Below are 17,178 nucleotides of genomic sequence, written 5' to 3' on the forward strand. Positions count from 1 at the left end.
ATCATTTAGCATCCTGACGACCGACATGTAGTAGGTAGTATACAGTGTGGAAAGATAAGTCGGGCCCTGGAGGGAAACTACCTTAAATCTTTAAGCTGGCTCATTTTACTTAAAGGAGACATTCCTTTATTTTTAAATAGAAACAAAACTGCATTCAAAGATATTTCTTTTTTTTCTTCAATTTTGCTTGTCTAAAAAAATCTTGCGTACTAAATATTAGATTTTATGGATATTTTGTACGACAGACGAGTGTAAGACCTTATGTTTCTTGGAGAAATGTTATCATTAACATTAACTGTATCGACTAGTGTAATAAAATTGCGAGTGTTTATTTTTTGCAATTTTTAGTCGGTTCGAGTCCCGGGCGAGGCAAGCGAGTTTTAGAAAATCTTTGAATGCAGTTTTGTTTCTTTTTAAAAATAAAGGAATGTCTTCTTTAAGTAAAATGAGCCAGCTTAAGGATTTAAGGTAGTTTCCCTCCAGGGCCCGACTTATCTTTCCACACTGTATAGCAAGTATAGGTAAGTACAACGTACGCAATGAAGTTTTGACTCTTTGTCAATTTGACGAAGTTAAACTTAAGCTGTCAAATTTTGAAACCCGCAAATACATACACAAACATACATACGTATACGTACCTAATAGCAATCTAGTATTCGTTATGTGTATGCTTCTATATATCCGAAAAAAAATATTCCTCAATATTCTTTCCTACATTATAATTGTTTTCTTAGTCAGTTACAATAAATAAAAGTATACAATACCTGCCATTCTTAACAATGATAATACAATAATACATTATCGCTGGACATAAATAAATTACATCCATAAAGCATTTACTAGAATATCGTTTTATAAGTTGCCGAGTCACCGTTATAAATTAGGTAGGTACTTACTGGAGACAATTGATTATCTCTGGCTGTCATTCGTTGTATTAATTCTGATGGGTCTATTACTATGCCTATCCCTGGATTTAACTACAAACAGAAAATAAAATATGTATGATACATAATACCTACAAAGATTAAAAATTAATAATATAAATTCGATACTGGATTACCATTCTACACCAAAATACTGGTGGCAACTTTAAATTGTTATAGTGATTTATACATATATCAAGACGAAACGTTTACTATGGCTATGGCATGGTATATTGGTCCATGTCTTCTTCTTCTTCCTCGCGTTATCCCGGCATTTCGCCACGGCTCATGAGAGCCTGGGGTCCGCTTGACAACTAATCCCATGATTTGACGTAGGCACTAGTTTTTACGAAAGCGACTGCCATCTGACCTTCCAACCCAGAGGGTAAACTAGGCCTTATTGGGATTAGTCCGGTTTCCTCACGATGTTTTCCTTCACCGAAAAGCGACTGGTAAATATCAAATGATATTTCGTACATAAGTTCCGAAAAACTCATTGGTACGAGCCGGGGTTTGAACCCGCGACCTCCAGATTGCAAGTCGCACGCTCTCACCGCTAGGCCACCAGCGCTGTTTTGGTATATTGGTCCATGTATTTACCTAAAATTACAATCCCAAAGGTCTCTTGTAAACGATAATTACAGTTACCTACATAAGTCAATAGCTGCATAAATGGTTATAATTCTTTATAAGGAAGACAATTTCACAAAACATTAGTACGAAGACAATTTCACAAAAGATAAGTAGTCAAGCGGACCCCAGGCTCCCATGAGCCGTGGCAAAATGGCGGGATAACGCGAGGAAAAAGACAATTTCACAAACAAATCCGATTCGTATCTTCGGGATAAGTTAATGAAACCGAAGTGAAACAACTGTGCGCTTAAGTGGTGAATAGATGAATTCAATTTTCTCACTATATTACTCAACAGAACGCACTTAGTGAAGACGTTTGCCTAAAATAACATATTGGCATCATAGGTAACTTATAGTTTCTAACTACCACGTGTTTCATATTCATAACATAGAACAGCATACAAAATACATTGTGTTTGAAAATACATAATTATGTATAGCCAGCAGCAACTGTTGCTAAGCGGGCGAGGTGTTCAAAATGATCTGTTGCTGTGCTGTTTCTACTCGGACTTTCGATCCTGATGGGATGAATACCGTAAAACGGGGTGAAAAGACACGATTTTCAACTTCAAGGATGATTTTCACCAATAATCCAAATGATAAAAGTAAAAATTTAGACATACTTTTATGAGCCTTGGTTAGTTCTTGAATTTGTAAATGTCCCAGATTTTTTTTTCCTATTGTGTTACCATGTACTTTAAATGATCTTGACGCGCCTTTATTGTTAGTAGTATAGGTGCTAATACAGTAACTTTCACACGAGGATTCTGTATGCTTGCAGGATCCCCCTGCAAGCATACTACAGAAACCTGGATCCTGCAAAAACCGTCCGCAAAAAACTGGACGTCAGTGGGAACTGTTTCCTACTGACGTCCAGTCCACTCCACTCCACTGAGGAATAAACCGCCTGCCTTAGAGACAGCTCTAAGGCAGGCGGTTTATTCCCACTGGACCGATTTTAACAATGTCACAGGCCCACTTGTACCATTCCACTAACCCGGGATTAAGCGGTTAAACTGTTAACCTAGTGTCAAATTGTATGGCTAACCATGGCAACTCCTGGTTTAACCGTTTAACCCCGGATTAGTGGAATGGTGCAAGTGGGCCTTAAGTAGGTAGGTAAGTCAATGGTTGCTCTATATTTGTTAATAGAAGTGAAACCCGATTTGTTCAAAAGATATCAACATGTATAAAATAAACATTTGTGTTTGTGCCAAGTAGATTAAAAGTCACAGTCGAGATTCAGATTAAAATGGCTTCTGGGAGAGAAAATGTTACCAACAATCTTGACTTCTTAAAAGGTCACGCAATATTTCATACGAGTACTCACCGTACCTCAGAGAATACTTTTGTACGTATAACTTCAGTAGTCATACCGGGTGTGGCCTGTAACATGAGCAAATAATTAAAACATCGATTGTACTCCTCAAACGGTGACACTTTTGTTCAACAACTTTTAAAAATGATGAAGTATTTAGACTCCCTATTTTTCATATAAAATAAATATTATCTTCAATGGACGCCATCGCCACGCCATATCATTGTGATTGACATTGCTTGTCACGCCTTAAACATAACAGAATTCGCAATACATAGCGTCTTAGAATAAACTTTAAAGTGTATTAAAAATCAAACCACAAGTTATTTTTAAAAGTCGCTGAACAAATGTTGGTCAGTATGAGGAGTATAGCCTACAGTTTCATTTTTTGCTCATATTACAGGCCACACCCGGTATATCTATCCCAATTTCCTAGGTGCTATTTATAATACCAGACATAGAAACACTGAGGAGCATATACGAGTAGGTATGTTTAACAAAATAAAAACAACTAACGAGGTGGCTTGGTTGGTGATAACTCACTGCCGTATTCGAACTTCAAGATATTCACAAGAGACGACACATACTAGATCCATTCTAGATACGTTATAGTTTAGATATCAACTAGTTCTCTTTTGCAGCGCAATTCGGGCAACCAATGTCACTTTTACGTTAGATAGAGTAAGATATTTATTAGATGTGAATTGGATTTCTAAGTCATATCCTGTGGAAATCGTTCAAGAGTATCTCCAGAATCGCGCAAATATCAAATTTGGCAGGTTAGATCTTAAACATATCGTATCTTGGTGACGTCTTAAAGATATCTAATAGATGTCTATTTCAAAATCCGAATCGGGCCCTTGGCATACTTAATTGTGCAGTAAAATTGTTAGATGTCGACTGTTTCTGTTTGTGACCGGAAGTTCAGTCGAATTGTTGATTCCAGTCTCAGACCGCGTAGGTACCTAGTTCGTTATCGGACAAAAACAAACTATCAATATCTATTACTAATTGGAATCCCAAGAATTGTTGGCTTCAGTTGCAATGTTTTTCAAATACACAAAGTATTTCCTTTTATAGTTAAATGGACTCCTAAGTCCAATCAATTAGAGATGCATCGGATTGTTGTTTGGCCTGCCCATCGGCCAAATATTCGGCCGGTGGAATTATACCTAAGGTATATTCGGGTAATAACGAATGTCAAAAACCGTTGGATAATTCCGAAAACAGACTCTTATTATGATGGAATTTTGGGTAATTTTCATCTGATTTTCGGAATTATCCGACATACGATTTTGACCTGTTTAGTAGTGACGTTCACGCGGACTCATTTCTAGGATCGAAATGAGTGCGCGTGCATGACTATGGAATGTTTAAATTGATTTAAAATAATAACGAGTAAGATTATGACCATGACTGTTTCATAAATCCAATTTTGTTTACCTACTCCGAAATCAAGCAATGATACTATCCGGTATCCGGCCGGATATTAAAAAATGGCCGGATAGGCCGGATACCGGATAGTAACCGGATATCCGGTGCATCTCTACAATTAATGTCTCAAGAAAACACGTTTTAAAATATGACGACCTGTATATTAATTAAGAATTTCTTCAATCACGAATATAATCACGAAACTCTAACAAGTAGCGTACCTAACAAGAAAGGTACAAAAATGTACAGGTCGCTCTCTTTAATTGCCCCAGATATTTTCAAGTACTTAGGGCTTGTGCACAAATCACGCGAGGTCCGATGCGGGGTCACGAAAACATCACGATAGATCACGTTGGGGGAGGGGGGTATAAAGGAAACCTCACGTGTATTTTTCTACAGTGAACGAAACTAAGAAAAAAACAAACCTACCACATAAGTACTTAGATACTTTTTCTCGGTTTCTTTAAACATAAATCTTCACTCTGCACTTCAAAATAGCGAGTCTATTTAACGAAAATGTAAAAATAAACACGATTTTTCTATGTACAAGACAATTTATCGTAAAATTAGGTCGAAAGAAAAAATTTAAAAAAAATACACGTGAGGTTGTGTGTTGGGAGGGGGGGTTGCCAAAAACCTCACCAAATATCACCAAGGGGAGGGGGGGTCAAAAAGTAGCCGAAAACACCTCACGTGATTTGTGCACAACCCCTTACATAAAAGAATCTGGATAATTTTAATAAAACTTCTGTCTGTATAGTTCGTTTTTTTTAGCATTAGAAAGAACTTCGCAGAAGTAAGCTTGTGGTTCCAAATCCGGCACTTTTAGCGGTAATAATTTGAAGTAAATTATATGTATTAACCATGCTACATTAGATAATTCAATAATTATTAATAATTAAAGAGCCTGAAAAAAACTGCACGCTTGCTTCTGTGGAGTTCTTTCTAATGCTAAAAAAAACGAACTATAGTCACGCGATCCACCATACTTACAAAATTGCCGACACACATAGCTCAAATATATTAATAAGGAGTAAGTGGAAAAAAATAAACTAAGATTTTTTATTGTACTTAACTATATTTTTGAGTTATCAAATGTGAGATCATGTGGACGGGAGAACAGATTTCATGAATGTGAATTTAAATTATTGTCGTAGAATTGATGCCCGGGTCATTTCGGGCACAATAAATAACGACAGCGATTGCGAGCAAATCGCAATAACAGTTGATTTAACCTCTAGCCTATACGTCAAACCTTGCCAAGCAAAATGAAATTTTATTTTGTCAACACAAAGGTCAAATTAGAATGGAACAGGAGACCTTTTTATAGCTCTCTGGGCGGCTAGAGGTTAAGACTTAATGGAGCCGTGATTTCTCTTTCATTTTAGAGAATTTTCTTTTTATTAGGTCTTTATTTTTCCACATTTCTGTAATAAAGGGTTACAATGAGTAATTATGTAGCTGTTTTGATGTTTTTAATACCAATGAGCGCTATTTAGAATCCGTGGGGTTATTAGAAACTACATATAATAGTTGAATTAGAATGTTTAATACTCGGCGTTTGTTTTAATATCAGGTTATCACGCTTGATTTATAAAGACTCAACGCTTACTTATAGTTCTCGAAAACTTCAATGTTTTTCAACTTCAACTTCATGTTTCAAAGTAGCTTTAGATACTCGACGTCGGACACAAGTTTATTGAAGAGCTATTCAACTTCAAGGCAGTGAAATTAAACCTTTCAGGTAACTTTTTCGTATCGATATAAGAAATAAGTTTAAAAACTAAAACCCGACTACTGCAAATCGCGCTCTAAAAAGTATACAACAAGATAGAATTCTTATCTGAAATTATTAAACAGGAAATATATAAATGTTATCATTTTTTAAATAAAAAAATACAACGTAATATAATTTACTACACTAAACAAATGAACATACATACATACATACCCACATACCGGTCAAAATCATAACCCTCCTTTTGCGTTGCCGTAGTCGGGTAAAAATATGAGAGGAATCTAGTTTCACAAAATAGCTGTCTATACCTAAGTAAGTACCTATTTAAAAGAAATAGCCTCAGAATATTTACTTTTAGAATTTCTCACTTGTAATACCATTTTACCAAAAGGGCTGATATAATCCGAAGCATTAAATACAGCTGCGCAAAGTTAATTAAGCTCCTCAGTTTATTAGGCTCCATTTTCCTATTTCCAATATCTACAAAGGCTAGATTATAGGTACTTTGTTTCGTCTGGCGACTGTCTACATCCACGATTTTTTACCCGATCATGTTACCAATATTCTGCCGTGCTAACAACATATGCAGTAATCGCAGTTGAAATGTCATGCAATTGTTTATCTTGTTCTCTTTGAATAAGTTCTTTATTTAAACGATGATTTTCCTTTTACATTTACGGCAATGCAAGTACAGCTGAGCTACATCTTAGGCTCTGTCTTCACTTTCCATCAGGTGTGACTAGAGCCAATCGCCGATCAGTTTATTATAAAAAAAAAAAAAGTACTGCACATACAATAAGCAGGGCAGTATTGCTGTTGGCAGAAAATTAGAAATTGGATATTCTCGAGGAAAGTTCTTGAAACGGCGGGCGATATTGAGAAATTAATTTTAGGGTTAATATAAAGCGCAAATGGATATAGGCATGTTTTCGCGTGAGCCCGGGAGCTAAATAATTAAATGAATATCGCTGAGCTGAACGGAAATGGATCAAAATTAGTTGGATTATATTTAAATAGAGTCACAGATAATTTAGGTACTTAAATCAAAATCCTAACCGCTTGCGTTATGATATCTTTACCTATACCTGAGAAACATACGTCTTAAAAATGCTAACTCGGTATCCTAATTAACAATCGCGCGACCCGCGTATTGAGTCTGATCGCGCGTTTGCAAGAGTGAAATTCGCGCAACAAAGGGCCTAAGGGACCATGTTCGGCGTGTTGCCTTCATGTCACACTTACGTACGAATTTACAAGTGCGACAGGAAGGCGCAACGTGCGCGAATGTGGTTCGCGGTATATAGGCCCCCAGCTTGCAATAATCGCGTAGTCGCTTTGTATTAGAAGTTAGGACGACCGCTAAGAAGACATTCGGAAGGCGATTACAGCAGCGTTAGGGCTGATTTAGACGGCACTCGAACTCGCATGCGATTTTAGTTGCATTGAGGACTGTTGGTTACCTCCAATTTAACCGACCGATCAAAAACCGCGATGTCATGAAACTCGCACGCGAGACCTCGCATCGTCTAAATGAGCTCTTACTGCTTCATCGTTTCTTATGGTAGTTATGAATAATGTCGGAACTCGTAACAATTTACGCGTTTGGTATGAAAAAAGTAACGATGATAATAAAAAAATACGCATGACGTAGGTACTGCAAGATAACTGAAACAGAAAATTTATTCCCTCTCCTATTTTAAGGCTTTTGAAATTTTAATAACATGTCTCCGAGAAATATAATATGTACACTTCTTACAGAGGTTCGGGAGAAAGCTCCAGCTCTCTACCCCTTCCTGTACCAGTCCTATTCGTCTCCTTCCAAACTCTTCTTTAACGGGTCCCTTATTCCATCCCAGGTCGGTGCTCAGCAGGGGGACCCGCTTGGACCCCTTATCTTCAGCCTGGCTATTCAAAAAGCCATATCTAGATCTCGATCCCATTTGAACGTGTGGTACCTCGACGACGGGACTCTGGGGGGTAGGCCGGAGGAGGTCGAACAGGACCTGCTTGTGCTTCTTCCACTTTTTCGAGAGCTGGGGCTCGAAGTGAACTCCGGTAAATGTGAGTTTTTTCCTTGCAGTGCCAACTCACAGCCTTCTTTCTCTTTGTTTTCTGCCCTACTCCCTGGCCTCAAGGAGTTATCTACCCAGAATTTTAACCTTTTGGGTTCCCCGATGTTCCCCGCAGCTATACCTGAAGCCTTCAATGTGAGAGAGCAGCTTCTTAAGTCCGCTGGTGAGAGGCTGAAAAAGCTCTCGGCTCATGTGGCACTTACTTTGCTAAGGTCCTGCTTTGCCGTTCCCAAGGTGATGTACTTTCTGCGTACTGTACCTACCTGGCTGCACCCCGGCCATATGGACTCGTTCGACCTGGTGGTGAAGGAGTGTGCTGAGGGTGTGCTGAATGTCTCTCTAAATACAGACCAGTGGGACTTGGCTTCGTTGCCTATACGGAGTGGCGGAACTGGCATACGGCGCGTGCGGGATGTGTGTCTTCCGGCTTTCCTGGCGTCGGCGGCGGGGGCCGTGGACCTTGTCACTAAGATTTTATCGTTAGATGGTGGCAAGGCAGAAATACCTTTCGCTTCCGATGCGTTGTCGGCCTGGGAGGCTCTCAACCCGGGTGCGTCAGTGCCTGAACAACCGTTCCGTCAGCGCTTGTGGGACGAGGTCGGGATTAAGCGTTTGTTCGACTGCCTTTTAGGCAAAGCTTCTGGTGCGGAAAGAGCCAGACTGAACGCGGCTTCGGCGCCAGAATCTGGGGCTTGGCTGCACGCCCTTCCCTCCCTGAACTTAGGCACCCTGCTCGACGACGACTCGTTGCGGGTGGCCGTTGCTCTTCGTCTGGGCTGCGATGTTTGTCAACTACATCTATGCATCTGCGGGTCCATGGTGGAGAGTAACGGGCACCACGCTTTGAGCTGTTGCCGATGCGCGGGGAGGTTCCCACGCCACCACGCGTTGAACGACATTGTTCGAAGGGCGCTGGTTTCAGCCAATGTCCCGTGTGTGCTGGAGCCGCCGGGCCTCAGTCGGTCAGATGGCAAAAGGCCGGACGGTTTGACTCTGGTGCCGTGGGAGAAAGGAAAGTGCCTTTTGTGGGACGCCACCTGCGTCAGCACATTTGCCGCCACGCACCTTGGCCGCACTGTGAGGTCGGCAGGTGCAGCCGCTGAGCAGGCGGCGTCCCTTAAGAGGGACAAGTACTCGGGGTTAACGAACTACTTGTTCGTTCCCTTGGCTGTGGAGACATCGGGGTGTTGGTGCGCGGAGGCGAAAACCTTTCTCGGGGAGCTGGGGCGTCGCCTGCGGCAGAGGGGTCTCGACCCCCGCTCCGGGTTGTTCCTGGCGCAGAGGTTGTCCATCGCGGTTCAACGCGGTAACGCGGCAAGTGTGATGGGCACCTTTGCGCCGGGGGCGATGCGGGGTGGGTTGTTTGAATAGTTTTTTAGGTTAGTTTAAGTTTAGGTTTAGATGTAATTTATAGTTTTAGATTTAGTAGTTTTTAAGTGAAATTAATGTTTATTAAATTTATATGTTGTGTTTATAATTTAGTATATGTATATCTGTACAAAAATATCCTGATCGTTAAATAAATGGAAATAAAATTGAAAATGTTTAAATATGTAGAACGCACTTACTCGTTAGGTCGTATCTTTTTGTCATTGTCCATATGTATACTTATAAAAAATATAATTTTTTGCTTAGACGACAAGTAAAGAGAACATAGAGAACCTGTACTCTCTCTGTGTTATGTACTTGTTTTGTGCAATAAAGTGTTTACTACTACTACTACTACATATAGACACATGGTCGCCGACCTCCTGGACGGAGATGACACTTGAAGAAGAAGAAGAAGACGACAAGTAATGTTCCACTTTGTCGTAAAAAAACCAATACCTGTTTAGCTACGTTTTTACATTTTATGTTTGTAATTATACTGATCTCCCTTAAAAATATGTATTCTGTTTTATTATACTTTGGCCATTATTTGTAATGATCTTATTCATATTATACCTACTATACGCGTCTATAAAACTAGACCTAACTACCGGGATAAATGCTAAAGCAAACAAAATATATTTTAATCACATGTTTTACAAGGAATTTTTGAGATATAATGCCGTAAATGTAAAAGGAAAATATTAAACCATTCCCCTAAAGCATCTAAATCGTCATCATTAAACCTTGCCCAACTATAAAAAGATAACTCCCTCGTAAGATAAAACAGCCTTACGCTACGTCTTACGTAGGCGAACAACGCGCGAACGCGGCGCGGCGCGGCGCGGCGAAAGCGGCCGCCGCCGCGCCGCGCCGCGCCGCGCCGCCTGACATTCGCGTGCAAATCGCGCCGCACCGCGTTCGCAACGAGATCGCTTACGTAGGACACTTCTATGGGCATCAAAGGATTGATTTCGCCGCGCCGCGCCGCGCCGCGTTCGCGCGTTGTTCGCCTACGTAAGACGTAGCGTTACCTATTATGTATAATAGTTTTCGATTTAATGAGTTCACGACCTTCCAAATCCACATTAAAGGTCTTTAATGTGACCCTTTACTCGTACGACCATTCCCCATAAAGGATGACTCACGTTAGACCCGGCCGTGTCCGGGCCGCAGCATCCGGGGCTTACTTTTCTATGACATGACAGGTGATGCTTTCCACAGAAAACGATGTGCCGGAAGCTCCGGCCCGGACACGGCCCGATCTAACGTGAGTCGTCCATAAGCCCGTGTTATCATACAATCCAATTACTCAGAGCTAAACAGGTAAAAGCCTGCCATCATATAGATGAAAGGTTTTAATTACCGTAAGGTAATACTATACCCCAGAGTTCGGAAAGGGTCACATATAATTACCATTAAAATAATCTGATTCAGCAGCATTATTACGTTGATGTGTAGGTAAATCGATGGGTTTATATCCTTTATTTTTTCTATCCACGTGTGAAATTTATTTTGAATCAATGAATGTCCACCGGTATTATATTCTATTGTCGTTAATTAATTAATCCGCTATTGTTGGTAATTAATCCATAGAATATCGTGAAAATATTTTCTTCATATGTTCTAAAAGTTCACTAAATAAGTAAAGATTAAAGAATCAACCTCTAAGTGAGTGAACATTGGTTTAAAAGTTTTTAGAAAGTTTCGCTGACGAAGTCGCAGGAGGGGGTTACTTATCCATAAAAGTATTTCATCATCATCATCTCAGCTATGGCTACGTCCACTGCTGAACATAGGCCTCCCCCTTGGACCTCCATACGTGCCGGTTGGAAGCGACCCGCATCCAGCGTCTTCCGGCGACCTTAACAAGATCGTCTGTCCATCTTGTGGGTGGACGTCCTACGCTGCGCTTGCTAGTCCGTAGTGTAGTAAAAGTATTTATTAGTATTTATTTAAACTTGATTGCACAAAAGAAAACTTATCGTACAAAAGGCGTACTTAATGCCAAAAGCCACCACCAACCACCAGTTAACCGTATGTCTGTATAAAACTTAACCTAACCTCGGGTTATCTCCTACGCTAAAAATAACTCTCTATTCGAATCCGGAATATAAATCAAAGTAAACGCTGGGATGCACTAACAGGTGTGAGCCGTCAAACGAATAGATCAAAAAAGATAAATTTAACGACGATACTTCCACTTTGTTATTCCAAACTCAAACGATCGATCCTTAGTTAAATAACGACCATAAGCGTAACACAGACGACTGGGTTTGTATAATTAATACAAACAAAACAATGAGAATGAATACTAATAACATGTGGCGATCACAAAACAAATGAGAGGGCTACGCACAAAGAGATGTTAAGCTCCCAGATTAATTTTAACTGGAACACATTTTTTGACATTTGGTATACATAATTATAACCTATTGTGTCGCCTGGGAAAATAATTTTAATGCTTAACCCTGTCCAAACTTCCCCTAATATTTCCTTATTCCCTTTTTTCATTTTATTCCTGTTTACTTGACTGTTTATTTTACGTGACTTCTCAACCGATTATAATCGAATCCATTTGAAATAACTCGGTAAACTCAAAACTTTCAAACTCCTTTTATCTTGGAGAAAGTCAAGACAGATGAGCATCCGTATTTATAGGCGTGCGAAGTTACAAATTACGATCAATCGACTGTGAGAATCCGATACTGTTAATTAAATACAGACTACAGAATCTTCCAGTTCCATTAGTCAGAATTAGTTCGTTTAAGCAAAGTTACCGTTGTCGGGAACCGAAGTCTATTTCCACCGGAGCGATTATGCAGTCCAGTCAGGGCTTCCGCTGTCGTCACCGCCGAGGAAACCGCCCGTCAAAACATTCGACACATCACAAATGTTCAACTCGATTGTTTTATTGTTACCATTCAAACAATCCTCTCAAAAAATCCACTTTGTCAACTGTTCACATTTACAAATGTTTTATTCGCACGACTCCACAATACAGCAAGTTAAGATATATTGCCAATACTATTTTCATCCATCGAATATTAATTATTCACGCAAAACTTTATTAACAACGCGAAATTCTAGGACACGCGCGCGGAGAATATGAGAGAAATTCCCGAACGCTCGATCTTTTTTACGCGACGAGCTGTGTCAGAGCGGTCGGGACGAACGCGTATAGCTTCGACGGCGGCTCGACGCCGACTGCTGCCTTCAGCGGCCTGCTGAAAAATAAGAGCACATGGCTGCCAGCCCCAGCCTCCGGGTTGTTATGAAACGGCGGGGTCACTCAACCTACGGCCATGGGGAGTCTGACAAGTGCCATCTGCGCCACCCCGGCTTTAAGGGATCCCGATGTAATTGTAGGACTAGTATTATTGAAGTCAACAGGGCACATTATTCAATTAAAGATTGCTTAAAGGATCGGAGGGATCACATTGATGTCAAGATTGTCAAGCCTGATGTCGCGTAGGACGGTTATTGATGTTCGAAGTAAGGGACGAGGGCCTAGGCAAAGCTTGAATGATGGATGATAACTTTGTGAGTGCGGACGTTAATTCTAGCGTGAATTATTATGGCCACAAACAATAGAGTAAATTCTGCGTGATGAACACAATACATGAGCACGATACGATCTAGGCGGTCCTTGAAACCCTCATCTCCGGAATAATTTGGTGATGCTTCTAAATAAATATAATCGCATTAGATATATATAGATACATTTCGAATAAATAAACCGCTATGTTCAACTTATAGAGTATTTCAGGCTAGCCCACCACCTAGCAAAGCCCACTTTTTAATTATTAGATCCTTTTTGCTAACTACTATTAATACGTCGATTACTCAATAACTGTTTTCATACATTTTGTTAGTTTTTACTTAAAACTCAAAGATTTTGTATCTAAAAATAAATAAGGTGGGCCTTACATGAGTCAGGTACCTTACTTTGAATACCATATCTTTCAGTTACGTTAGCGTTAATACTTTGCTGTGCAACTAGGTGCAGTCTGCAGCAGAAGTTGCTAAGCGGGCGAGGTGTTGAAAATTACCTTGACACGCTCTTATTTTCTTAAGAATAAAGTCACGTCTAGATCATTTTGAACACACAAATTCTGCTGCTGACTGTATGTAGGTAAACGTTTATAATATACATGTACTAGGTAAAATAATGTATTCACGTATTATAATACCTAATGTACATTACATGGATTTTACGGGCCCTTCCAGGTAAGGACCAAGGACCAACAAACTTGTAAGACAACGTGGAACTGCGAGTATATGCAAATACTTAAGTTTGTACCAAAATGTTATTCATGACTAGATAAACTTAGTAGTTCCGCTTAAACTAACTTGGATAACAGTTTCGTAATGTACTTGTTTGAAAAGCCACGTTAACATGTTCAGGAGGCCGGTTCTGATGCGACAATTTGTTATAGGTTTGATTTCGTTTTGATAAGATTCACTACGAGCCGTGTCAATGTTTGATCATAACAAGGTCAAATTATTAAATTAGAATCCTTGTTCAGCAATTATGAGAAAATTGACAATTCAGTACAAATATCGCGCAAGTTCTTGTGAAAAAACCACTATAAGTACTAAATAAGTAAGAGCTTTTACCTTTGTAATGTATTTATTGATAGGTATTTGAATTTTGTATTTTTTGCTTTCTCTGGTCTCAATATTAGCACGAAGGAGTATTTAAACAACAACTATACTTCTTGTTAAATAAATAACTACCATTTTACTTATTGATGTATTCATGTTTAAATCATGGATGTATTAAGTACACACTTACCTGATTAGTAAATAAAGATTAGGTACCCTTTTAGTTATTTAAGTAACATGATCAAAATCGGAACGTGGGTTAGATGAAAACGATGAGTAGAGGTACCTACCTACTAAACCAAACTCCAAAAAAGAAGCTAAAGAATTGCAAATCATTTCTCCTAAACTCTTTAATAAACAGGAAATTAATTCGCATTAACAGTATTTTAATACCGTCCGATTCGCAAATTTGTATTAGCAGTTCCGTCAACGCGGTCAGCATGAGAATGGGCTCATTTTAAATAATTTATGTACGATTTAATATTCGAATAGCGCATTTAGGTGTCTGCCCTTTTGGGGCTCGAAGGATTGTGATTCTTTGCCGTCGATGTTGTAGTTTTTAGAGTCGATAATTCTTTTTCCCGCTCGCTTTAAATGTATTGAAGTAGGATAGTATATTAGTGCTAGAAGGTGTTGTTTTAGAAGTTTGGAACTTTGCGATTCACCCGCAGTCACGTCCTGGCATAGCCAGACAGCTAGTCTGTCCAATATCCGATTTATTGGAGGTTTTGCATGAAACTATTCGATTTTACAGCGCCATAAACTTTGAATGGAGATTAGATTTGGACCCAGGTGTCGATGACAGAGGTTTGGTTTATTAATTCGCGTTTTAATAGTTTTAAAATCAAATTATGCTAAAGAAAAACTTTACGAATATTTTTTCTCATGAAATGAGTCATCATTATTGGCCACAACATCTTTGCAGATGATAGTTGCAGCGACTAAAGAAGGTATTATGAGGAGATAGTCTACATCTTATATATATAAAATGAGTAGGTAAGTCAGTATTATGTGGTGTATTCAAATTCATTATCTTATATTATATTCACTCAAAATTAACCAATGACAAAATACAAGATAAAGCAAGTATTTATATTAAAGGCCGAAAATTGTATGTATAACCGGATTAACAGTACCTGCGAATACAATATTAAATTGAGCATTAAGAACGGCCTAAAAGATTAATTACGCCTATTTGAAGTAGGTAATTTTGTCCTCACAAGGTTCGTTATATAAATTGCTTTATTTAACGAAATTATTACTATATTAAATTGTGGGGTAATATTCAAAAAGATTTCAAATTAACGCGAAAGGTATATTTTTCATTTAACACGGAAAAGACAAAACAAGACAAGTGCCAGTCAGACATGTAAATTACAAAAAAAGTTAGTGCCCGTCGTTTTCACATCACAATACAGCACGTCACTCACCGAACTATTTTGCATTGCACAAATTCGTCCCGTACTGCATGCAAAGCAAGCAAATCGAATTGTACACCCTCAAGACGCCTGAACAAGTGAACAACATGAATACTATTCAAATTTCACCAAAGCATATCGGCATCGAATATCGGCATGTTTTTGACGGGACACGGCATATTTCGGTTTAACTGGGGTTTACGGGAGATGAATATGTCTGCAAAAAATTTAAGCATTTGTTACATAAAGTACATGTATTACCTGTATATAAAATATAAATGGACACCGGTTTGCTTTACATATGTGTATAGAAACTGAATAGATTTTTTTGCACATATTGTTCACTAATAATTAACATTTTGTTACATTCTGAGAGGATACACGAATTTAAAAATAGGGAGGTATACGTAAATTATTAAAAATATTTTACGATAGATTTAAAAATGCGATTTGATCCTTGAAATATTCAGTGAATATAGCACCAACATTCACTAGATATTCACCTAGCTGTAGTGAAAAAAATAATATGTAAATAAAATTAAAGCGCTTCACTGCAACGTAGAGCAAGCCGCAATAGCGGCTGAGTCTTAATATTATTAACGAATTAATACATAATACGTATTTATTTATAACATAGCATATAGATTTTATGTGACTTGATTATATACAAAAAGAAAAACTATGAGTTAGAATTTTGCCCTTCCCAGGTACGTAATATTACGTTAATTTTATACATTACTACATCTAAATGTTACGTATTGCATGTTATATGTAATTTATGACGTCTTTGAAGTCGCTCTTTAATATTAATGATATAATTTCCATCTTAGACAAATGGAGACATTTCGAAAACGACTGTAGCAGCATAACGTTACAACGTTACTGCTTCAATATCCTTGACAGTGACGTAGCCAATTATGAAAGAGCTACATAAGTAGGTTTTCGCAACGCAAGCACTAAGTTTTAGTAGCTGATTTAAGCAGCCCTCCGTATCGCGAAGTAAGTCCTAGATTAAGTGCCTTACCTTTAAATCGGGTTAAGTATAACACAATATATAATGTCTAGACCGCTAACTCCTCGATCGTCTTGTCTAGGTAGATTACTGTAACGAATGGTGAAGGTAAAATACCTACACGTAGGTGTTACTGCTGGTACAATTTGAAATTTGCTTTATACCGGGTGCGGCCAGTAATACGAGCAAAAAATTTAACTGTAGACTGTACTCCTCATACTGACCAACATTTGTTCAGCAACTTTTAAAAAAAAACTTGCGGTTTGATTTTTAATACACTTTAAAATTTATTCTAAGACGCAATGTATTGCGAATTTTGTTACGTTTAAGGCGTGACAAGCAACGTCAATCACAATGATGTGGCGTGGCGATGGCGTCCATTGAAGATAATATTTATTTTGTATGAAAAATAGGCCCTTCAAATACATCATATTTTTTAAAAGTTGTTGAACAAAAGTGTCATTGTTTGAGGAGTACAATCTATGTTTTAATTATTTGCTCGTGTTACAGGCCACACCCGGTATACCATTTCGTACCTTGTCACAGTGACAAATTGACAATCAATATAAAAGCCTCTAGGATGACACAGAATTCTAGTTACCTGGCTGTATTTTACTTGTGATATTGACATAAAAAAATTGCAAGATTCATCAT

Source organism: Cydia fagiglandana, chromosome 15, assembly GCF_963556715.1.
Source record: "Cydia fagiglandana chromosome 15, ilCydFagi1.1, whole genome shotgun sequence".
Classification (NCBI taxonomy): Eukaryota; Metazoa; Arthropoda; class Insecta; order Lepidoptera; family Tortricidae; genus Cydia; species Cydia fagiglandana.